Source organism: Tursiops truncatus, chromosome 8, assembly GCF_011762595.2.
Source record: "Tursiops truncatus isolate mTurTru1 chromosome 8, mTurTru1.mat.Y, whole genome shotgun sequence".
NCBI classification, from domain to species: Eukaryota; Metazoa; Chordata; class Mammalia; order Artiodactyla; family Delphinidae; genus Tursiops; species Tursiops truncatus.
The window spans coordinates 102,938,719-102,962,423 of record NC_047041.1 but is presented as its reverse complement, the minus strand read 5'-3'; the positions used below and the strand labels follow the sequence as shown (position 1 = coordinate 102,962,423).

The following is a 23,705-nucleotide window of genomic DNA, read 5'->3' as shown; positions in this document are numbered from 1 at the left end:
CTGTCCTAAGTGCCTTTTTTCCTCACAGCAATCCTAGAAATTATTATAAACATTTTATAAAGCAATTTAGAGAGGAAATTCAGGCACAGAAAGGTTAAGTACTTGCCCAGGATCACACAGCATGTGACTGAGGAGAATAAACAGGATTTGATCCCAGAGTCCCGCTCCAGAGCCTGCACTCATGTCATGTGGCATAACACTAGTGAGGTGGCGGAACAAACACAGGTTCTTGAGCCTGAGACAAAGGAGTCTGGACTCATCGGTGGTGATGAGAGTGCCTGAAGGTTTTTGAGCAGGAGAGGGACAGGATAAAAATAATCATTCTGGAGAATCTGTCTGACCAGACTAGACGGGGAAGAAACTGCAGGCAGGAGGGCCAAGTAGGAAGCTATAAAATATTCAAAACATGGGTGCTGAGACCTAGATTAGCAGACAATGCAAAGGACAAAGAGCTAGCTATACGAGAGGCTGCAAAGGAAGCTGGCAAGACCTGCGTTTGGGAAGGAAGGATATGGGGAGGAGCCGGCCACTATGACTCAGGTTTCGAGCTCGGGTGGGTGAGAGAATGCTGGTGCCATGGGCAGAACAAAATGGAAACTGGGAGGGGAAGACAGGCTTGATCTCATGCATGTTTAGTTTGAGATGACGACAGGACATCCAAATGGAAACATCTAGTAGGCAATGGAAACCCAGAGGTCAAGTCCAGCAGCAAGGTCAGAGAAGGGTGTGGAATCCAGGGGACAGAGGGGAATCACCTGCCAGGAGCTGACATTTGAGCCCATGACCATGGACGAGTTCTCTGAGAGAGGAGAGGGAGACAGGGAGAGGGTGCAAAGATAGGACCAAAGATGGCACTTGGGAAAATTCTCTCTAGAAGAAGGTGGAAGAAGGCCAGCAAAGAAGAGGGGAGAGTGTCAGAGTGGCAGGAGAGTCGACGTAGTGTTCGGGAGGCTCCCGAGAGCTTCACAAGTGGTAGTGGCTGGTGTGATGGTGCCGAGACGTCAAGGAAGATCTCATTAGGAGGAGGTGGAAAGGTACAGGATGGCTCACCCTAATTCGGTCCCCACATTTCCTGCTTCCCTCTGTCCTTGTTTTGTAATTCTCACTGGCATCTCAGCTGTCGTAGTATCTACCATGCCACACCCATCAAAGAGGGGCACACTGATTCATTCTTTATTGACTCAGGTGTGGCAGCACTTATCCACCCTCAAACTCTGACAAACTCACTAATAGCGTGAGGGCTTAAGGAGCTAATTTACCAAGAAACTCGAGTATGCAGGGAAAGGAAGACATTTCTGAATTAGACAATTCTAGAAGTAGATGGAAGCCACAGCAGTGCCAGCTTGAGCAAATTTGGGTTAACACCACCTCCAGGACTTAGGGGATCCTCAACATGATTGCTAGTTTTCTCGGCAGGTAGGTCTCCAGTCCATCCACCTGAGTCCTAATCTAGAAAACAACTTTGTGCCAGTCAGCACAGGCAAATCAGAGCCCTGGTCCCTAAGCTTCAAGAGCTTTACTGCAGTGCGCGAGAGAGACACAGAGCCCTGGTCCCTAAGCTTCAAGAGCTTTACTGCAGTGCGCGAGAGAGACACAGAGCCCTGGTCCCTAAGCTTCAAGAGCTTACTGCAGTGCACGAGAGAGGCAGAAAAGACGTATAGGAGAATTTTAAACACTGCCACAAGACGGGTGTAAAACAGACTCAGGGAACTCAGACTTCCTGAAAACGGCCCTTTAGCTCAGCATTTAAGGATGAGTAGCGGCTTCCACAAGGTGGACAAGGTCCTTGATAATTCTTGAGTCCTACTTCAGTCCTTTGTCTCTTGAAGGAAGAGGCATTTCCTAGAGACCTCCTATGGGGTGGAAGCCTCCCTCACTTCACCAAGAGGTTCCAATGGCTCCTGTCCTGCGAGTCCCACCTGGATTGCATGCTGTTCTCTCCTTGCAGCTCTCCTCCTCTGCATCCTGTGATAACCTGGTTATATTTTACTATAGCATGTCACATTGCTGCAACAATACATTTCATTGTCTCCACTGCTGGAGGGTATTTTATCCTTGTCACCAGTGTAACTAGCACAGGGATTGCTACATAGTAAGCACTCAAAGCTGAAAGAACCTTCCCACTTCACGCACACCTACTGTTTGATTGGTTGGTCCTGTCCAGCCTGTGAGAACCATTTATGTACCAGTTATGAAGGTCAGGCCTAAACTCCAGTGAAATCTGATCTCCATCTAAGTCACTTCTGGGGGTTGTGTGGCCTTGATGGCAGGAGCCATCTTTTCCTAGAGCCTTCTCGTCAAGGAAGGCATCAAGGCTGTCTGTCAACTTCAGAAGCAGGATCCTGTTCCATTCCTATTTTGAAGCCTGTGCCGCCACTGGGCCAGCCTGCTGAGCGTTTATCTGAGGTCCTCTCACATGAGAGTGGAGACAGTCATCCTATCCAGAGTGTGGAGGAGAATCCAGCCAACTTTTCTACATGCTCTCAAGAGCATGGCCGCCCAGGATCCTACATTACCTCCCACAATACTGGCGTGTAAACTGGTACAATCCCAAAGACACCAATTTGGCATTATTTACCAAAATTACAAATGCACATATCCCTTTCAGTTCCTATGTAGAAATGTATCCTACAGATACTCTTGTATGTATAAAATAACATTATAGCACTGTTTGTAATAGCAAAGACTATAAATAGCCTAAATGTCTCTCAGTAAGGCAACCAGAACGTAAGTTGTAGTAAATGATGGATGCTGTGCTGTGAAAAAGTTTGAGGAAGCTCTTTATGTATTGGTGCAGAATGGGATGACCTGTGAAATATACAGGTAAGTGTAAAAAAGGATTCACAGAACACTGTGCACACTCTGCTATAACTTAGGTTAAAAGGTGTGTATTCACTTGTTTCATGCATACAATATCTCTGAAAAGACACCCAAGAACTTGATACCACCAGTTGCCTTTGAGAGGAAGGTAACTTGGTGGCTTGGAAATAGGAATGAGGGGAAATTTTTCATTGAATAAGACTTTTGAACTTTGAACTATGTAACTATATTACCTATTTAATCAATCAATAAGAAAAAAACTCTCATCCATGTTGATGCACTTATTTAACAAGTATTAAAAATAATAGAAACAATACCACTAGGGTATTGGATTATTGTATCGTGCATCGCGATGGCTTTGTGCATATCCCTGCACTCATGATGCTGCACTCTTTTTACTATATTCCTCTGGGAGAAAAGGGTCTTCTACCTGTCTGTATGGTGGAATCCTGGCAGTGGGAAAGTCCAGGACTCATTCCCTCTAGAAGGCCCATCTCCTCTTTTACTAGACCTCTGCCAGGCCCCTGGCACTGCCCTACACTGGGACAAGAGTCAACTTGTCACAGGGACAGGTTTCACAAGAGTGCAAACATGATGAGTCCAGTATAAAAGTCCAACCAGTTCATTCATTTATTCATCTAACAAATGCAGATGGGGCATCTGTTACTGTGACTAGTATGTGGAATATATGGCTTGGGTCGCAAACCTTAAAGTTTTTCCAGTCTACCCTTAAATACATGAAAAGTTGCACAACTTCACTCCAAATAAGACTGGCAAATGCTGAAACATTTGGACAGTACACTCTGTTGGCAAGGCTTGGGGGAAACATGCAGGAGTACAGAATGGCACAGCCTCTATGGAGAGGAATTGGTGACACTGATAAGATGACAGCATTTACTTTTGACCCAGCAATCCCACTGCTAGGAATTTACCCTGAAAATTTACTTCCACAAACATAAAACAACATATGCATAAGTGTATTCACTGTGGCATTATTTGTAAAAGCAGAATATTGGAAACACCCTAAATTCTTGTCCACGGATTAAATAAACCCGCCCAAGGGAATACTGTGTAGCCATTTTTAAAAATGAGGAAGATTTCCATTAGCTGATATGGAGTGATTACCAGGACTTAATTGTTAAGTATGTAGTATACTACCTTTGTGTAAGAAAGAAGGGGAAATGAGATATATATTCCAAAAAGGGAACACTGGGAAGAATAAACTAGAAACGAATAAAACGGTTACTGTTGGGGGTAGGTAAGAACGGAGTGGATGAGACAGGATAGGAAGGATATTTCTCCAAGTATATTTTCTTATATAGTTTCGGCTCTTGAACCACATAAACATTTTACATATTCAAAAATATATCGAAAGAGATTTTCAAAAATCCTAAAATTGAATATAAACGGTAACAAATCAACCCAACTGTATGTCAAATTAATAATATAACCTCACAGAAAAAGAATATAAGGATTCAAGTAACTTTTGAACACAGTTCATGGACTTCGTAAGAACAAAAGAACCACACACACAAAAAAACTTGAACTTTACTTAGTAGGTTTGTTGTTGATAATGGTATTGGTGTACTAATTCTAAAACTGTTTTGCTGTTTTTGTATTAAAAATAGAAAATAATGAATAAACATATAAATGTTGGGAACCAGAGATTGCACTGTGAAAAAAGGGAGATAAAATATGGAATGGGGGGGAATTCCCTGGCGGTCCAGTGGTTAGGACCCCACGCTTCCACTGCAGGGGACACGGGTTCGATCCCTGGTCGGGGAACTAAGATCCCACAAGCCGCGAGGAGGGGCCAAAAAAAAAAGGAATGGGGGAAGGTGAGGAAGAGTCCTGAAGTGCTGGATTTGAATTAGAGGTATCAGTATGCTGATTTCTTTTTAAATTAACTTTTTGAAGTATCATTTATCTACAATAAAACTACAGATCTTATTTTATTTATTTATTCTGGCCATGCCACCAAAATAATAGTTATACACCAGTGTAACTACCAACCCAATTAAGATCTAGAACATTTCCATCAGCCCAGAAAGTTCCCTCACTCTCCTTTGCATCCAATCTCTCCCTCCTCTCCCATCCTAGGCAATTTGATTCCTATAATCAAAGATTTGTTTTGCCTGTTCTAGAACTCATACAAATGCCACCATTCAGCACATCTGACTTATTTCACTCAGTACAGTGTCTGTGAGATCCATTCATGTTGTATATCAGCACTTCACTCATCTTTGTTGCTGAGTAATATTCCATTGTATGAATATACTAAAATGTAGTTATCCATTTATCAATGGATGAACATCTGGGTTATTTCTAGTTTTGGACTCTAATGAATCAAGCTGCTATGAATATTTAGGTACAAGTCTTTGTGTAGGCATTTAGTTTCATTTCTCTTGTGTAGATGCCAGGGAGTCGAATTGCTGGAAGGTGTAACATAATATACATTCAATTTTACAAGAAACTGCTAATCTGTTTTCCAAAGTGGTTCTACTTTTTCTTTTTTTTGATTATTTAAAGATCATTTTATTGAGGAGTGACAACTATGCTATCATCAAAGTGGTTCTACCCTTTTACATTCCCATGAGAAATGCATGAAAGTTTTTGTTGCCCCATATCCTACCAGCACTTGTTATTGTTAGTCTTTTGAATTCTAACCGTTTAATGAGTGTAAAGTGGTACGTCATTGTGGGGTTTTTTTTCCACATCTTTATTGGAGTATAAATGCTTTACAATATTGTGTTAGTTTCTGCTGTACAACAAAGTGAATCAGCTATATGTATACATATATCCCTATATCCCCTCTCTCTTGAGCCTCCCTCCCACCCTCCCAATCCCATCCCTCTAGGTCATCACAAAGCACCGAGCTGATCTCCCTGGTGCTATGCAGCAGCTTCCCACTAGCCATCCATTGTGGTTTTAATTTGCATTTTCCTAATGTTGAGCATCTTTCATGGATTTATTTGCCATTTGTATATTTCCTTTGGTGAAGTGTCTTTTCAAATATTTTGTCCATTTTAACATCAGGTTATTTGGCTTCTTATTATTGAGTGGTAAAAGTTGTTTATATATTCTGGATACATGACTTTTGTTAAATATATGTATTGTGAATATTTTCTCCCAGTTTGTAGCTTGCTTTTTCATTTTCTTAATAGCGTTGTTTGAAGAACCAAAGTTTTTTTTTTTTTTTGAACCAAAGTTTTTAATTTGATGAAATTTGATTTATCAATTTTTTCTTTTATGATTAGTGCTTTTTATATCCTAAGAAATATTTACTTACCCCAAAGTAATAAATATCTTCTCCTATGCTTTTTTCTAGATGTTTTATTGTTTTAGTTTTTACTTTAGGTCTAAGATCTATTTTGAATTAATTTTCACCCTTTTGCCCCTGATAATTGGTAATTTGTATCTTCCTTCTTCTTTTCCTTAATCAGTCTTACTAGGGGTTTATCAATTTATTAATATTTTCAAAGAACCAACTTTTGGCTTTGCTAACTTTCTCTGTTCTTTGTATATTTTCTATACAAAAGCATTAGTGAAGAGCATTAATTTCTGCTCTTCACTATCTCTTCCTTCCTTTGGGTTTAACTTGGTCTTTTACTAATTTATTTTTGAGATAGTATTCACATAACATAAAATCCACCACTTAAAAGTGTACAATTCAATGGTTTTTAGTATATTCACTATGTTGTGCAATCACTGCCACCATCTAATTCCAGAACTTTCCCATTACCCTATTATCAGTCAGTCCCAGTTCTCCCCACCAACCACTAGTCTACTTTCTGTCTCCATGGATTTGCCTATTCTGAATATTTCATGTAAATGGAATCACACAATATGTGGACTTTTGTGTCTGGCTTCTTTCATTTAGCATAAGGTTTTCAAGAATCATACATGCTGTAATTACTTCATTCCTTTTTATGGCTGAATAGTATTCCATTGTGTGGATATATCATATCTTGTTTATCCATTCATTAGTTGGTGGACATTTGAGTTGTTTCTACTTTCTGGCTATATGACTAACGTTGCTATGAACATCCATGTACAACTTTTTATATGAACATATGTGGGGTATATATTTAGGAGTAGGATTGATGGATCATATGGTAATTCTGTTTAACTTTTTGAGACACCACCAAACTTTTTCTGGCGCTTTTTAAAAAAAATATACCTATTTTGGCTGCATTGGGTCTTCGTTGCTGCATGCGAACTTTCTCTAGTTGTGGCAAGCAGGGGCTACTCTTCATTGCAGTGTGCGGGCTTCTCATTGCAGTGGCTGCTCTTGTTGTGGAGCACGGGCTCTAGGCGCGCAGACTTCAGTAGTTGTGGCTCGCAGGCTCAGTAGTTGTGGCTCGCAGGCTGTAGAGCGCAGGCTCAGTAGTTGTGGCGCACTGGCTTAGTTGCTCCACAGCATGTGGGAACTTCCTGGACCAGGGCTCGAACCCATGTCCCCTGCTTTAGTAGGTGGATTCTTAACCACTGTACCACCAGGGAAGTCCCTTTTTCTGGCTTCTTAAGGTAGAAATGTAGAATATTGATTTTAAACCTTTGTCTTTTTTTTCTGATATAGGCATTTAAAGTTATATTTTCCTCTAAGTACTTTTTAAAATTTTTATTTATTTATTTTTGGCTGTGTTGGGTCTTTGTTGCTGTGCGCGGGCTTTCTCTAGCTGCGGAGAGCAGGGGCTACTCTTCGTTGCAGTGTGCGGGCTTCTCATTGCGTTGTCTTCTCTTGTTGCAGAGCATGGGCTCTAGGCACGCGGGCTTCAGTAGTTGTGGCACAGGGGCTCTAGAGCACAGGCTAAGTAGTTGTGGCGCACGGGCTTAGCTGCTCCATGGCATGTGGGATCTTCCCAGACCAGGGCTCGAACCCGTGTCCCCTGCATTGGCAGGTGGATTCTTTTTTTTTTTTTTTTTTTTTGCGGTATGCGGGCCTCTCACTGTTGTGGCCTCTTCCGTTGCAGAGCACAGGCTCCGGACGCACAGGCTCAGCGACCATGGCTCACGGGCCCAGCCGCTCCGCGGCATGTGTGATCTTCCCAGACCGGGGCACGAACCCATGTCCCCTGCATCGGCAGGCAGACCCTCAACCACTGCGCCACCAGGGAAGCCCGGCAGGCAGATTCTTAACCTCTGTGCCACCAGGGAAGTCCCTCTCTAAGTACTTCTTTAGCTGCACTACACAAATTTTGATATTCTGTGCTTTCATTGTTGTTCAGCTTAAAATATATTTTCTAATTTCATTTGTTTTCTTCTTTGACTCATTAGTTATATAGAAATACATTCTTTAATTTCTAACCATCTGTGGATTTTCCAGATATATATTTTTTCTAATTTAATTCCATGGTGATTAGAGAGCATATTCTATGAGATTTTAATCTTTTGAAATTTATTGAGATTTACCTTATGGCCCAGGATATAATCTAGCTTAGTGAATATTACATGTGTACTTGAAAAAAAAAAGTTCTGCAATTATGGGGTGGAGTTTTTTAATGTCAATTATATCAAGTTGGTTGATTGTATTCTTCTGATTTTCTAAATCTTATCGCTTTTTTGCCTAGATATTCTACCAATTATCAGTAGAGGAGTTTTCAAATCTCTGACTGTAAGTGTGCATTTGTCTGTTTTTTCCCTTTAGTTCTGTCAGCTTTTTATTGTATTTTATTTATTTTTTATACAGCAGGTTCTTATTAGTCATCCATTTTATACACATCAGTGTATACATGTCAATCCCAATCTCCAAATTCATCCCACCATCCCCCACCCCCTGCCGCTTTCCCCCCTTGGTGTCCATACGTTTGTTCTCTACATCTGTGTCTCTATTTCTGCCCTGCAAACCGGTTCATCTGTACCATTTTCTAGGTTCCACATATATGCGTTAATATACGATATTTGTTTTTCTCTTTCTGACTTACCTCACTCTGTATGACAGTCTCTAGATCTACCCACGTCTCTACAAATGACCCAATTTCATTCCTTTTTATGGCTGAGTAATACTCCATTGTATGTATGTACCACATCTTCTTTATCCATTCATCTGTCGATGGGCATTTAGGTTGCTTCCATGACCTGGCTATTGTAAACAGTGCTGCAATGAACATTGGGGTGCATGTGTCTTTTTGAATTATGGTTTTCTTTGGGTATATGCCCAGTAGTGGGATTGCTGGGTCATATGGTAATTCTATTTTTAGTTTTTTAAGGAACCTCCATACTGTTCTCCATAGTGGCTGTATCAATTTACATTCCCACCAACAATGCAAGAGGGTTCCCTTTTCTCCACACCCTCTCCAGCATTTGTTGTTTGTAGATTTTCTGATGATGTCCATTCTAATCTGTGTGAGGTGATACCTCATTGTAGTTTTGATTTGCATTTCTCTAATAATTAATGATGTTGAGCAGCTTTTCATGTGCTTCTTGGCCATCTGTATGTCTTCTTTGGAGAAATGTCTATTTAGGTCTTCTGCCCATTTTTTTTTTTTTTAGTAAATTTATTTATTTATTTATTATTTTTGGCTGCGTTGGGTCTTTGTTGCTGTGTGAGGGCTTTCTCTAGTTGTGGTGAGCGGGGGCTACTCTTTGTTGCGGTGCACAGGCTTCTCATTGCGGTGGCTTCTCTTGTTGTGGAGCACGGGCTCTAGGCACGCAGGCTTCAGTAGTTGTGGCATGCAGGCTTGGTAGTTGTGGCGCACGGGCTTAGTTACTCCACGGCATGAGGGATCTTCCTGGACCAGGGCTTGAACCCGTGTCCCCTGCATTGGCAGGTGGATTCCTAACCACTGCACCACCCGGAAAGCCCTTCTGCCCATTTTTTGATTGGATTGTTTATTTTTTTAATATTGAGCTGCATGAGCTGTTTATATATTTTGGAGATTAATTCTTTATCCGTTGATCCGTTTGCAAATATTTTCTCCCATTCTGACCGTTGTCTTTTCGTCTTGTTTGTGGTTTCCTTTGCTTTGCAAACGCTTTGAAGTTTCATTAGGTCCCATTTGTTTATTTTTGTTTTTATTTCCTTTTCTCTAGGAGGTGGATCTAAAAAGATCTTGCTGTGATTTATGTCAAGGAGTGTTCTTCCTATGTTTTCCTCTAAGTGTTTTATAGTGTCTGGTTTTACATTTAGGTCTCTAATCCATTTTGAGTTTATTTTTGTGTATGATGTCAGGGAGTGTTCTAATTTCATTCTTTTACATGTAGCTGCCCAGTTTTCCCAGCACCACTTATTGAAGAGACTGTCTTTTCTCCATTGTATACCCTTGCCTCCTTTGTCATAGATTAGTTGACCATAGGTGCATGGGTTTATCTCTGGGCTTTCTATCCTGTTCCATTGATCTATATTTCTGTTTTTGTGCCAGTACCATATTGTCTTGATTACTGTACTTCGTAGTATAGTCTGAAGTCAGGGAGTCTGATTCCTTCAGCTCCTTTTTTTTCCCTCAAGACTGCTTTGGCTATTCGGGGTCTTTTGTGTCTCCATACAAATTTTAAGATTTTTTGTTCTAGTTCTGTAAAAAATGCCACTGGTAATTTGATAGGGGTTGCACTGAATCTGTAGATTGCTTTGGGTAGTATAGTCATTTTCACAATATTGATTCTTCCAATCCAAGAACATGGTATATCTCTCCATCTGTTTGTGTCATCTTTGATTTCTTTCATCAGTGTCTTATAGTTTTCTGAGTACAGGTCTTTTGCCTCCTTAGGTAGGTTTATTCCTAGGTATTTTATTCTTTTTGTTGCAAGGGTGAATGGGATTGTTTCCTTAATTTCTCTTTCCGATCTTTCGTTGTTAGTATATAGGGAATGATAGAGATTTCTATGCATTAATTTTGTATCCTGCAACTTTACCAGATTCATTGATTAGTTCTAGTAGTTTTTCTGGTGGCATCTTTAGGATTCTCTAGGTATAGTATCATGTCATCTGCAAACGGTGACAGTTTTACTTCTTCTTTTGCAATTTGTATTCCTTTTATTTCTTTTTCTTTTCTGATTGCCGTGGCTAGGACTTCCAAAACCAAGTTGAATAATAGTGGCGAGAGTGGACATCCTTGCCCTATTCCTGATCTTAGAGGAAATGCTTTCAGTTTTTCACCATTGAGAATGATGTTTGCTGTGGGTTTGTCACATATGGCCTTTATTATGTTGAGGTAAGTTCCCTCTATGCTCACTCTCTGGAGAGATTTTTATCATAAATGGGTGTTGAATTTTGTCAAAAGCTTTCTCTGCATCTATGGAGATGATGGTATCGTTTTTATTCTTCAATTTGTTAATATGGTGTATCACACTGATTGATTTGCATATATTGAAGAATCCTTGCATCCCTGGGATAAATCCCACTTGATTGTGGTGTATGATCCTTTTAATGTGTTTTTGGATTCTGTTTGCTAGTATTTTGTTGAGGATTTGTGCATCTATATTCATCAGTGATATTGGTCTGTAATTTTCTTTTTTTGTACTACCTTTGTCTTGTTTTGGTATCAGGGTGATGGTGGCTTCATAGAATGAGTTTGGAGTGTTCCTTCCTCTGCAATTTTTTGGAAGAGTTTGAGAAGGATGGGTGTTAGCTCTTCTCTAAATGTTTGATAGAATTCACCTGTGAAGCCATCTGGTCCTGGACTTTTGTTTGTTGGAAGATTTTTAATCACAGTTTCAATTTCATTACTTGTGATTGGTCTGTTCATATTTTCTATTTCTTCCTGGTTCAGTCTTGGAAGGTTATACCTTTCTAAGAATTTGTCCATTTCTTCCAGGTTGTCCATTTTATTGGCATAGAGTTGCTTGTAGTAGTCTCTTAGGATGCTTTGTATTTCTGTGGTGTCCATTGTAACTTCTCCTTTTCCATTTCTAATTTTATTGATTTGAGCCCTCTCCCTCTTCTTCTTGATGAGTCTGGCTAAAGGTTTATCAATTTTGTTTATCTTCTCAAAGAACCATCTTTTAGTTTCATTGATCTTTGCTATTGTTTTCTTTGTTTCTATTTCATTTATTTCTGCTCTGATCTTTATGATTTCTTTCCTTCTACTAACTTTGGGGGTTTTTTTGTTCTTCTTTCTCTAGTTCCTTTAGGTGTAATGTTAGATTGTTTATTTGAGATTTTTCTTGTTTCTTGAGGTAGGCTTGTATTGCTATAAACTTCCCTCTTAGAACAGCTTTTGCTGCATCCCATAGGTTTTGGATCATCATGTTTTTGTTGTCATTTGTCTCTAGGTATTTTCTGATTTCCTCTTTGATTTCTTCAGTGATCTCTTGGTTATTTAGTAACGTATTGTTTAGCCTCCATGTGTTTATGTTTTTTACGTTTTTTTTCCCTGTAATTGATTTCTAATCTCATGGTGTTGTGGTTGGAAAAGATGCTTGATATGATTTCAATTTTCTTAAATTTACTGAGGCTTGATTTGTGACCCAGGATGTGATCTATCCTGGAGAATGTTCTGTGTGCACTTGAGAAGAAAGTGTAATCTTCTGTTTTTGGATGGAATGTCTTATAAATAGCAATTAAATCTATCTGGTCTATTGTGTCATTTAAAGCTTGTGTTTCCTTATTAATTTTCTGCCTGGATGATCTGTCCATTGGTGTAAGTGAGGTGTTGAAGTCCCCCAGTATTATTGTGTTACTGTCGATTTCCTCTTTTATAGCTGTTAGCAGTTGCCTTATGTATTGAGGTGTTCCTATGTTGGGTGCATATATATTTATAATGTTATATCTTCTTCTTGGATTGATCCCTTGTTTATTATGTAGTGTCCTTCCTTGTCTCTTGTAACATTCTTTATTTTAAAGTCTATTTTATCTGATATGAGTATTGTTACTCCAGTTTTCTTTTGATTACCTTTTGCACAGAATATCTTTTTCCATCCCCTCACTTTCAGTCTGTATGTGTCCCTAGGTCTGAAGTGGGTCTCTGGTAGACAGCATATACATGGGTCTTGTTTTTGTATCCATTCAGCGAGACTGTGTCTTTTGGTTGGAGTATTTAATCCATTCACGTTTAAGGAAATTATCGATATATATGTTCCTATTACCTTTATCTTAATTGTTATGGGTTTGTTTTTGTAGGTCTTTTTCTTCTTCTTTTTTTTTTTTTTTTTTTTTTTTTTGCGGTACGCGGGCCTCTCACTGTTGTGGCCTCTCTCTCATTGTGGAGCACAGGCTCCGGACACGCAGGCTCAGCGGCCATGGTTCGTGGGCCCAGACACTCTGCAGCATGTGGGATACTCCCGGACGAGGGCACGAACCCATGTCCCCTGCATCGGCAGGTGGACTCTCAACCACTGCACCACCAGGGAAGCCCTGATTGTCTGTAAAGCTTTTGATTTCTCCATCGAATCTGAATGAGATCCTTGCCGGGTAGAGTAATCTTGGTTGTAGTTTCTTCCCTTTCATCACTTTAATTATATCATGCCACTCCCTTCTGGCTTGTAGAGTTTCTGCTGAGAAATCAGCTGTTAACCTTATGGGAGTTCCCTTGTATGTTATTTGTCATTTTTCCCTTGTTGCTTTCAATAATTTTTCTTTGTCTTTAATTTTTGTCAGTTTGATTACTATGTGTCTTGGCATGTTTCTCCTTGGGTTTATCCTGCCTGGGACTCTCTGCTCTTCTTGGACTTGGGTGGCTATTTCCTTTCCCACGTTCGGGAAATTCTCGACTATAATCTCTTCAAATATTTTCTCGGGTGCTTTCTGTCTCTCTTCTCCTTCTGGGACCCCTATAATGTGAATGTTGTTGCATTTAATGTTGTCCCAGAGGTCTCTTAGGCTGTCTTCATTCTTTTCATTCTTTTTTCTTTATTCTGTTCCACAGCAGTGAATTCCACCATTCTGTCTTCCAGGTCACTTATCCATTCTTCTGCCTCAGTTATTCTGCTATTGATTCCTTCTAGTGTATTTTTCATTTCATCTCAGTTATTGTATTGTTCATCTCTGTTCGTTTGTTCTTTGATTCTTCAGGTGTTTGTTCTTTAATTCTTCTAGGTCTTTGTTAAACATTTCTTGCATCTTCTCGATCTTTGCCTCCATTCTTTTTCCGAGGTCCTGGATCATCTTCACTATCATTATTCTGAATTCTTTTTCTGGAAGGTTGCCTATCTCTACTTCATTTAGTTGTTTTTCTGGGGTTTTATCTTGTTCCTTCATCTGGTACAAAGTCCTCTGCCTTTTCATTTTGTCTGTCTTTCTGTGAATGTGGTTTTCCTTCCACAGGCTGCAGAATTGTAGTTCTTCTTGCTTCTGCTGTCTGCCCTCTGGTGGATGAGGCTATCTAAGAGGTTTGTCAGTTCTGTCAGCTTTTATTTCATTTTCTGTAGCTCTGTTATTGGGTGCATATACATTTAGGATTATATCTTCCTTCCTCAATCGACCCTTTTTTGATTATGAAATGTCTCTCTTTTTCTCTGCTAATTCTCCTTGTCGTGACATTTCTTTGTCCAATATTAATATAGCCATACCAGCTTTCTATGTGCATAGAATATCTTTTTTCATCCTTTTACATTGTGTCTATATGTTAAAATTATACCTCTTTTAGATATATACAGGTTGAACAACACAGGTTTGAACTGCAGGTCCATTTATACACGGATTTTTTTTTCAATAAATATGTACTACAGTACTAAACGATCATCAGTTGGTTGAATCCGTTGATGCAGAACTGTGGATAGGGAGGGCCAGCTGTAAAGTTATACTCACATTTTCCACTGCAGGGAAGGTTGGTGCCCCTTACCCCTGCATTGTCCAAGGGTCAACTACAGTTGGGTTTTGACTTTTTATTCTGACCAGCTCTGTTTTTTAATTGGAGCATTTCTATTTAATGGAATTATTAATACAGTTGGGTTTAAGTCTGTGTTAGTTTACAAGGGCTGCCATAACAAAGTACCATGGACTGGGTGGCTTAAACAACAGAAATTTATTTACTCATAGTTCTGGAAGGAAGAAGTCTGAGATTATGGTGTTGGCAGGGTTGGTTCCTTCTGAGGGCTATGAGGAAAGGATCTATTCCAGGCCTCAATCTTTGGCTTGCAGACAACCATCTTCTCCCTGTGCCTTCACATCATTTTCTCTCTGTACACGTCTGTGTCCCAATTTCCTCTTCTTATAAGGACACCAGTTATATTGGATTAGGGTCTACCCTAATGACCTCATTTTAACATAATACTTCTGTAAAGACTCTATCTCCTTGGAAAAAGTAGGATATAATAACCAAGGACAGCGTTTATTAAAATAAAGATGTAATTAGTATTTAAAAAATTGTTATAACAGCAGAGATTGGCACAACATTGTAAATCAACTATACTTCAATAAAAAGAAAATAAAATCAGAAAAAAGATTATATATCTATCTATATGTATATGTATCTGTATATCTGTATGAAATAAAGGAGCTTATCTTTAATGAAGCTAAAAAAAAAAAACAACAACAAAGATTCTATCTCCAAAAAAATAAAATAAAATAAATTTTTAAAGACAAAAAAAACAAGACCTGTCTCCAAATAAGTCACATTCAGAGGTGCAGGATTTCAATATATGCTTTGGTGGGGGACACAATTCAACCCATAACAAAGTCTATCATCTTGCTATTTGTTTTCTATTTGCCCCATATGTTCTTTATTATTATATTTTTTAAATTAATTTATTTATTTACTTTTGGCTGCATTGGTTCTTTGTTGCTGCACGCGGGCTTTCTCTAGTTGCCGCGAGTGGGGGCTACTCTTTGTTGCGGTGCGCGGGCTTCTCATTGCAGTGGCTTCTCTCGTTGCGGAGCACAGGCTCTAGGCGCGTGGGCTTCAGTAGTTGTGGCACGCGGGCTCAGTAGTTGTGGCTCGTGGGCTGTAGAGCATAGGCTCAGTAGTTGTGGAGCACGGGCTTAGTTGCTCCACGGCATGTGGGATCTTCCCAGACCAGGGATCGAATCCATGTGCCCTGCATTGGCAGGCGGATTCTTAACCACTGTGCCACCAGGGAAGGTCTGCCCTATATGTTCTTTTGTTCCTCAGTTCTTTTCCTGACTTCTTTTGAGGAACTGAAAATATTTATATTAATATTATAAATGTAATAGTATTAATTATTAATATAGATATAATTGTCACACATTATAATTCAATATTTAATATAATTAATATTATACTTTGTTTCATCTCTTTGCATTTTAGCTATATCTTTTTATTATTTTTAATGCTCTAGAAATTATAAATATGTATCACTAATTTCTCACAGTGTAATTGAACTCCACATTTCACAAAAGAAAAAACTATAATATAATCTACTCTCCCATATTTTGTACTATTATCATATATTTTATTCCTACGTATGTCATAAACTGCATCTTACAATTATATTACTTTCGCTGTAAACAGTCATTTGTCTTTTATGGAAATTAAGAGAAGAAAAAAGCCATGCTTTTATAATTACCCAGAATTATCAATTCTGTGGCTCTTCCTTCCTATAGATCCAAGTTTCCAAATTTCCTTTCAGCCTAAATAACTTCATTTAGCATTTCTCACAGTGCAAGTCTGCTGGCAATAAATTCTCTTATCTTTCATTTTTCTGAAAAAGTCTTTATTTCTCTTTCATTTTGAAGGATATTTTCATTGGCTATAGAATTCTGGACTGAAACTCTCCCTTTGTCAGCAATTTAAAGGTGTGATTCCATTATCTTCTATCCCCCTTTTCTTCCTATCATTGTACCCCTATATGTAAGGTGTCTTAGTGGTTCAGCATCAACACTAATGAGATAAAGCAATATTAAATGATTGAAACAACGCAAGAGAGAGCGTGTCCCTTATGTAGTATTCTTGCAAAAAGGTTTAACCTGAATCTAATTGTGAGGAAACATTCAAAGAAATTCCAACTGAGATATTTTACCAGAAAACTAGCTTGGATTCTTCAAAAGTATCAATGTCATGAAAAACAAAAAGGCAAGAGGACTAGTCTAGATTTTAGGGATATGTAGAGAAATGTAATTATGGTCTAATTAGTCTAGATGATAATACTGCACTGTGAAATTTCTTGGTCGCCATGGAAAATAGTTTGCCAGTTCCTCATAAAGTTAAACATAGACTTAGCATATGACCAAGCAATTCCACTTCTAGGTATATACCTGAAAGAATTGAAAGCAGGGACTCAAACAGATACTTGCACACCCGTGCTCCTAGAAGCATTGTTCACAACAGCCAAAAGGTGGAAACAACCCAAGTGTCCATCAACAGATGAGTAGCTAAACAAAATGTGATATATACATACAACAGAATATTATTCAACCTTTAAAAGGAATGAAATTCTGACAATGCTACAACATGGGTGAACCTTGAAGACATTATGCTAAATGAAATAAGCCAGACACAAAAGGACAAATATTGCATGATTCCACTTACATGAACTACCTAGAACAGGCAACTTCATAGAGACAGAAAGTAGAACAGAGGTTACCAGGGGAGGATGGGATATTTACTGGGTACAGTTTCTTTTCAGGATGATGAAAAAGTTCTGGAAGTGGATAGTGGTGATGGTTGCATAACACTGTGAATGTACTTAATGCCACAGTTGTGTACATGTTTTTTTTTTTAACATCTTTATCGGAGTATAATTGCTTTACAATGTTGTGTTAAGTTTCTGCTGTATAACAAAGTGAATCAGCTCTATGCAACGCAACTGTATACTTAAAATGGTTAAAATAGTAAATTTCACGTTATGTATATTTTACCACAAATTTTTAAAAAGGATATTGTGGTTACGTGAGAAAATGTCCTCATTTTTAGGAGATATGGGCCAAAATATTTAGGGGTGAAGGGTCTTAATGCCTGCAACTTATTTTTAGTGGATCTAGGGAAAAAGAGAAAGAAATGTGGCAAAAGGTTAACAACTGGTGAATCTAGATACATGTTCATTGTACTACTCTTTCAACTTTTCTGTAAGTCTGAAGATGTTCAAAATACAAAGAAGGTGCTCAATAAATATTTTAAAATGAGTAAATGAATGTGAGAGAGGACCCTTCCAGATAGAGAGAAAAGCAGGAGCAAAGGTTAAGAGGAAGAAAAAGTGCTTTCAAGAAACACTGAGTAATCTAGTTTGATTTGAGTCAAAGGTGCATGCTAGGACGTTCTGGGAGATAAAGCCAGAAAGGTAGGTAGGCTGTGTGCCAAACTGGGAAAGGTCCTGAGCTAAAGAACAGAGAGGCTGTACTGTTCCTGGCTAGCAACAGAGAGCACCACGGAAGGCAATAAACATGGTGGTAACAATTCTTTTGCAGGATTAATCTAGTCATGATGCCCTGGACAGACCAAAGGGCATCACAGCTAGGAGGCTATTACAGTAGTCTAGGCATGGGAGCAGGGACTTGGGCTAGGTGGAGGAAGTGGGAATAAAAGGCAACTGTTTTATGAAGGACCTTCAGAATCTGATAACTGAGTAAACGTGGAAAGTGCGGGTTATCACCCTGAGGTTTACACCCGGGTGTCGGAGAACACAGGAAATTGGAAAGTCAGCAGGAGAGGCTAGTTTGCAGCTCAAGGCTCAAAGACATGAACTATAAGAAAAAGGAGTAGGTTTGGTTTTATCCCTGCCTTCCTGTCAAATGGATCCTTCACAGGCCCTCAGGCTGTCAGACAGGGTCCAATCAGAACCAGAATTCTCCACTGGACCCACCTCACCTGGCCCCACAACCCATGCCCGGGACCAGCAGGCCCTTAGGGCTGACTGGTACCCTGAGTCCTTCTCTGGCAGTGTCTCTTCAGCATCTCCCCTGAAGATCCCCAGCATCTTAGCCCTCATGTAGTTCGGTCTTCTTGCCCTAACTTCCCCTCTTTTCAGAGTCCTTTTTCCTCAGTAAGAGGAGAGGAATCAAGTATCTGCACCAGTCCTGCAGCATGCAGGCCAAGACCGGCACTTCTAAGCAGTTCAGGTGTGGGTGGGCCAGGGGTGGAGGGAGAGATGGAAGAGATGACAGAGCGGGGCTGAGGGAGAGGCCAGCACAGGGTGGTGCTGGGGGCAGCAGGGACCGCCTGCGGCATATCTGGCTGCAGGGAGACCCAGTAGGCCTTGCTCCATCCAGCCCCACCTGCCATACAGGACACCCAGCAGTACTGGGGTTGGTGCAGGGGGGTCTCTGCTTACCAGCTCAGTCATCCCACCAATCCTCAGATAATTCCATTTGTTGCCCCTAAACCACTTACTCTATCCCCATGGCACTCAGCCCTCCTCTCCCAGTTTCCCATTTCTGTGTAGAAAATAAAAGCTCGAGGTCCGCAGGAGTGTGGACATTCTGATGAGGCAGAGCTCAGCCTAGCACGGGAACATTTAGGACATGGAGACAATCAGACTGGGGACAGGGCTGGAGGAGGCATCTAGCTGAGCCACCAGTGAGGGTGGAAGCTGTGGAGAAAGTCAGAGGCCTTGGAGTCAGTCCACCAAACCAAGAGGTGAGCTGCACAGCAGAGCGTGGCCCACAGAGGCAGGTGGCTGCTGTCCTGGGCACAGCTGCCCAGCTCCACGCCTTCCCAGGCCGCATGAAGATCAATTACATGGGGTGCATATAATCAGCTCCTTCTCCTTGCCCCAGCCTCCAGGGAGGGGCAGCTTCCTTCACCCAACCTGTCGTCTGCCACCACGGTTATGTCCGGCCTGAGTCAGGCTGGCACGTGGGGTCTTGCGCTAGCCTGGGCTTGCTCTGGGTGACCCTCCCTGCCACACCTGCCTCCGCAGCTCTACCTCCCAGGCTCACTGATCTGCCATCAGGGGTGCCGGGGACTGGGGGGTGGTGTCATGACCCAGGCCAGGGAATCCCACTGGGCAGCCTTTGCCAACTTGCCTCCCTACCCACTGGGAAAACAGCTTTTGTATTCTTGGTCCTCAAGCCCAGATACAGAATCCCCTAAAGTGTGCCAGCTCTCCAGGGCGTCTGCCTGGGAATGAGCAAACCTGGCAGAGGAAGGGGAGAAGTATCAGCTCTGGTGTGACCTGCTGCCATGGAAACAAGTCAGTGACTAGCAAGGGCGTGAGAGTGAGAGGCTCTGGTCAAATATGTCCAGCGACAGAAAAACTGGGCTGGAAAACTGAGGGAAATGGGCAGGGAAATCTGGCTGAAATGGGAAGGAAGGAAAGTCCTGGTTTAACTGCAGGTTAGCCTTACTGGGAGGCAGATGGTGCACCTTTAGTGACAGCCAAGGCAGTGGAAAGATTACTGGTCTAAGTGCCACCACTGGCTCTTTGACCTAAACCTAAAAATTCATATCTCTCAGAAGGGAAAGTTCAAGTCGCAACATAAGACTTTCCAGCTGTTGTAAATTGCAATGGATCACCACGCCCCTGAAGTAGGCTGATGTAGGCCTCCCCCACAGGCCCTGAGCTGCACCAGGTCTGGAGTAATTAAGGCTTCCCGGGGCACTTCGCTACACAGGAGTCCTGACACACCCAGCAGGCACTTACCTGCAGCCAGTGGAGTAGAAGCAAACTGGAGAGGCAGGACAGAGAAGAAGCGCAGGATTCCGGGGTGGGAGCACAGGCTGCCAGGAAGAGGGTGTAACAGCTCACCTTGGGTCACATCTCCAGGAAAAGGAGCAATTGTGGCCCCCAGAAGTCCTGCACCATCCCACATCTAGGGACAAAATAGACAGTCAGTTGTGTCCCATTCCTTCCTTTGTTGTACTCACTTAACCTCTCCCCAGCTTCCTTGTTCTGAGGATGACTGCACCCTCTGTGAGCAACAGAGGGTCCCAGAGGATGTCTAAACAGGACTTGGGACGCTTTGCTCTGTCCTCAAGCCACTCTCCCTTCAATCTTCTCTGCTCTGCCTTCCTCAAGTAACAGCTCCGTCCCAGCTCCTAACACTCCCCAGGTCATGGGACAACTGCTCTGAGTGGTCTGCTTCAGCGCTAGCTCCTGGCACAAGTTCAGCCCTAGGCAGGCCTGTGGAAGGGCAGGGCCTCGAAGTCAGCCTGAGGATGGTGCTGCGAGCCAGCTTCATTCCCTTGCAGCAGCTGCAGGCCTCGGCAGTCTGTTGCTGTGGTGCACACAGTTTCCCACTCCCAGGTGGGTCACAGCTGGGAGAGAAATGTCTCGGGGGAAGAGTGGGCCATTGAAAAAGAAGAGCCAAGAACAGACACAAATGCCACAACAGCCAGAAGAGTGTCCATCATCGGTCCTCAAGATTGCTTCATGCTCCTGTGCTGTACTTTCCTCCCCCTGCAGCTGTTCAGCTCAGTTCCAGACAAGGAGACTCACAAAACCCTTCTACCCATTCACGAGACCCTGTTCACTCTGCTCCCAGTTGGCTGGTCCTGCACCAAACATGCCAACGATATGGCCCTTGCCCCATAACCATCTGCCTCTTCACATTCTTCCCCTGGAAAAGTGGTTGTAAGAAGCATGTGAGCCTAATAAAAGGGCCTCAGGGTAATAGAGAGACCACATCTCGCTTCCCCTCTGCAGGAAACTCACAGCTCCCGTTCATTCACTATTACTTACTGTGTGCCATCCATGTGCCAAGCTGGGAATAAAAGCACTGACCAAAATCCAGTCCCTGTCTTCTAAGAGCTCAGTATCTACAGACATTTCTCCCTCATGTCTCAGGGCTGTGGGGAGGGTGCCCAGAATATCTTTTCCCTACTTCTTAGCATATCCACATTCTCCACATCCTTCACAGCCCAGCACAAATGCTGTCTGCTCCTTGGCTCTCATCATATAGCCACTTCGCAGTGGTGTCTCCTGCCTCTGAATGTTCACAGCACAGTTACCTGCACCTCTCTCAAGACATGTCACTTTCTACTTATATGTGTTTTGTATGCATAGTTGATCTTCTCTACTAGACTCCATGTTTCTTGAGGGCAAATATCATCTTACACATCTTTGTATCCTTGGGAGTCTCCCCCCCCCGCAAAATACCACATGCATAACAGGTGCTCAAATAATACTCATGGAATACGGCTTCCACATAAAGATGCCGGTTGGATGAGTGAAGTCTTGTTTGTGAAGCTATTGGGAGTTCTCAGATTTAAAAATAATACATTTTCATCACTAATTAAAAACTCCTTATTAGAATTTTCCCAATTAATACAAAGCTTGAACTCAATGTAGGTAACATAGGATTCTTATGTATCCCTTATAACTGTATACATATCCAGTCTTATGTAAATGGTATATTATGTAAATATTATAATTCAATAGTCAGCTGTTTCTGCACTATAACATGTAAGTGCTCACATCCTGTGTGTATCTTATGCAAGGGAAAGTATCTTCTGCACTACGTGGTGTCCAGCTTTTCACTCTTCCTAATGCTGTGTGGTAGTGATATAACCCAGACTACAGCTGAACGGAAGAGATACCCTGGCCATGAGCACCCAGCCTTGGGTAAGCAGGCTCAGGTTTCCCCATCAGAATCAGCCTATAAAACCATCCTTCCTAGGAGGACAGATTTGCCCATCAACAGAGGAAGTGGGGACTTCCCTGGTGGTCCAGTGGGTAAGACTCCGCGCTCCCAATGCAGGGGGCCCCGGTTCTATCCCTGGTCGGGGAACTAGATCCTGCCTGCATGTCACAACTAAGAAGTCCGCATGCCACAACTAAAGATGCTGCATGCCACAACTAAGACATGGTGCAGCCTAAATAAATAAATTAAATAGAGGACGAGACTCCAAAAGTTAAGAAAAGTTCTCACAGTGGCTAAGGGATGTTTTTGAAAATATCAGAACTGATGGCTGGGACTGGGATAGCGCTTATTACGGGCAGGCTAAAAACTTACTCCATTTAACCATCAAAAACCTGAGGTGGTTCTATCATTACCCCCAGCTTTGCAAATGAGGAAACTGAGGCTCAAGAGATGTAATCACTTTGCCCAAAGTCACATACCCAAGTGTCTCTGACTCTAGATCTTGAGCTGAGATTCTTGCTCAAACCATCCAGTTCCCTTTTTTTCTTTTTGCACTTGGTGTGCAATGAGGGACAACGACCCCATATCCCCTAGAAGAGACCTTAGGGATCATCTGCTTCAACCGCCTTACTTTACAGACAGGAAACGTGGGCTCAGAGAGATAAAGGGACATGTCCCTTAGGTCACACAGAGCCAGGGGCTTTTCTGCAACGGAATCGCAAGGTGCACAAGAGTACCAGTCCAAACTCCATTTTACAGAGGAGGAAGTGAAGCCCAGAGCGCTGAGCGCAGGTCCCGGGTCCACCACGGGCAGAGCCGTATCCAACCCTGGGAGCGCTCGTTATCCTGCCCGGCGCTACCAGCACCTCCACCTGGGGCGCCAACCATCAACTCACCGGCCAGCGCCTCGGGAGTACTTGTCGGCGGCGCGCAGGCCCTCGGCCGGGAGTGACAAAGCGCTGACGTGGAACGAGCGGGGCCGCGCAGGCCAGAGCCGGACATGGCCTCGCTAACCCGGGCCTCCCCTGGCCCCTTCGCCTCAGAAGGCCGAGGCCCCAGGAGGGCGCGAACGCCCGGACGCCGAGCAGAATTCGGAAGCGCTGGCCTCGGAGGGAGGCAGGGTCGCCTGGCCTCCTCTCCTCAGGCTCCTACTTTGCCCCCTCAACAGTCTGTAGACCCGGTCCTGGCGCCGGGACACCTGACGGGGAGCAACGACTCGACCCTCCGCAGGGTCTAGCCACCTGGACCGAGGAGGGCTAGGTTGCCCTGGAAACGGAAAAAAAAAGCTCTTTGCGCCTGCGCGGACGCGCTAGGCACAATGGGAAATGTGGTTTCCGGGCTGTCATCTGGTGGCCAGAGGAACGGACGCAAGATGGCGCTCCAGCGTCGCGGTCCGTTCAGAGACGCAGGGTTACCCGGCCGCCCTGGGCCCTTTTTGGGCGCTGCCGGCGTAGGAGAGGCCGCAGGGGCCTGAAAGGTAGTTTCTCTTGAGCGGACGCCCTGGCTCGTGACTCGTCCCAGGCCGGGTCGAGCC

At 42.4% G+C, this 23,705-nt stretch overlaps 1 long non-coding RNA gene across 1 annotated transcript in view; it reads right to left on the bottom strand.

Moving 5' to 3' along the window:
- The window catches only part of LOC109550340 (uncharacterized), a 35,922-nt gene extending 12,869 nt beyond the window's left edge, over positions 1-23,053 (bottom strand). The window contains exons 1-2 of the long non-coding RNA XR_012333627.1: positions 20,457-23,053; positions 20,233-20,309 (exon numbers count right to left, since the gene is read on the bottom strand). This is a non-coding gene — a long non-coding RNA (uncharacterized lncRNA). The remainder of the gene's footprint in view (positions 1-20,232; positions 20,310-20,456) is intronic.
- Between the last annotated feature and the right edge of the window lie 652 nt (positions 23,054-23,705).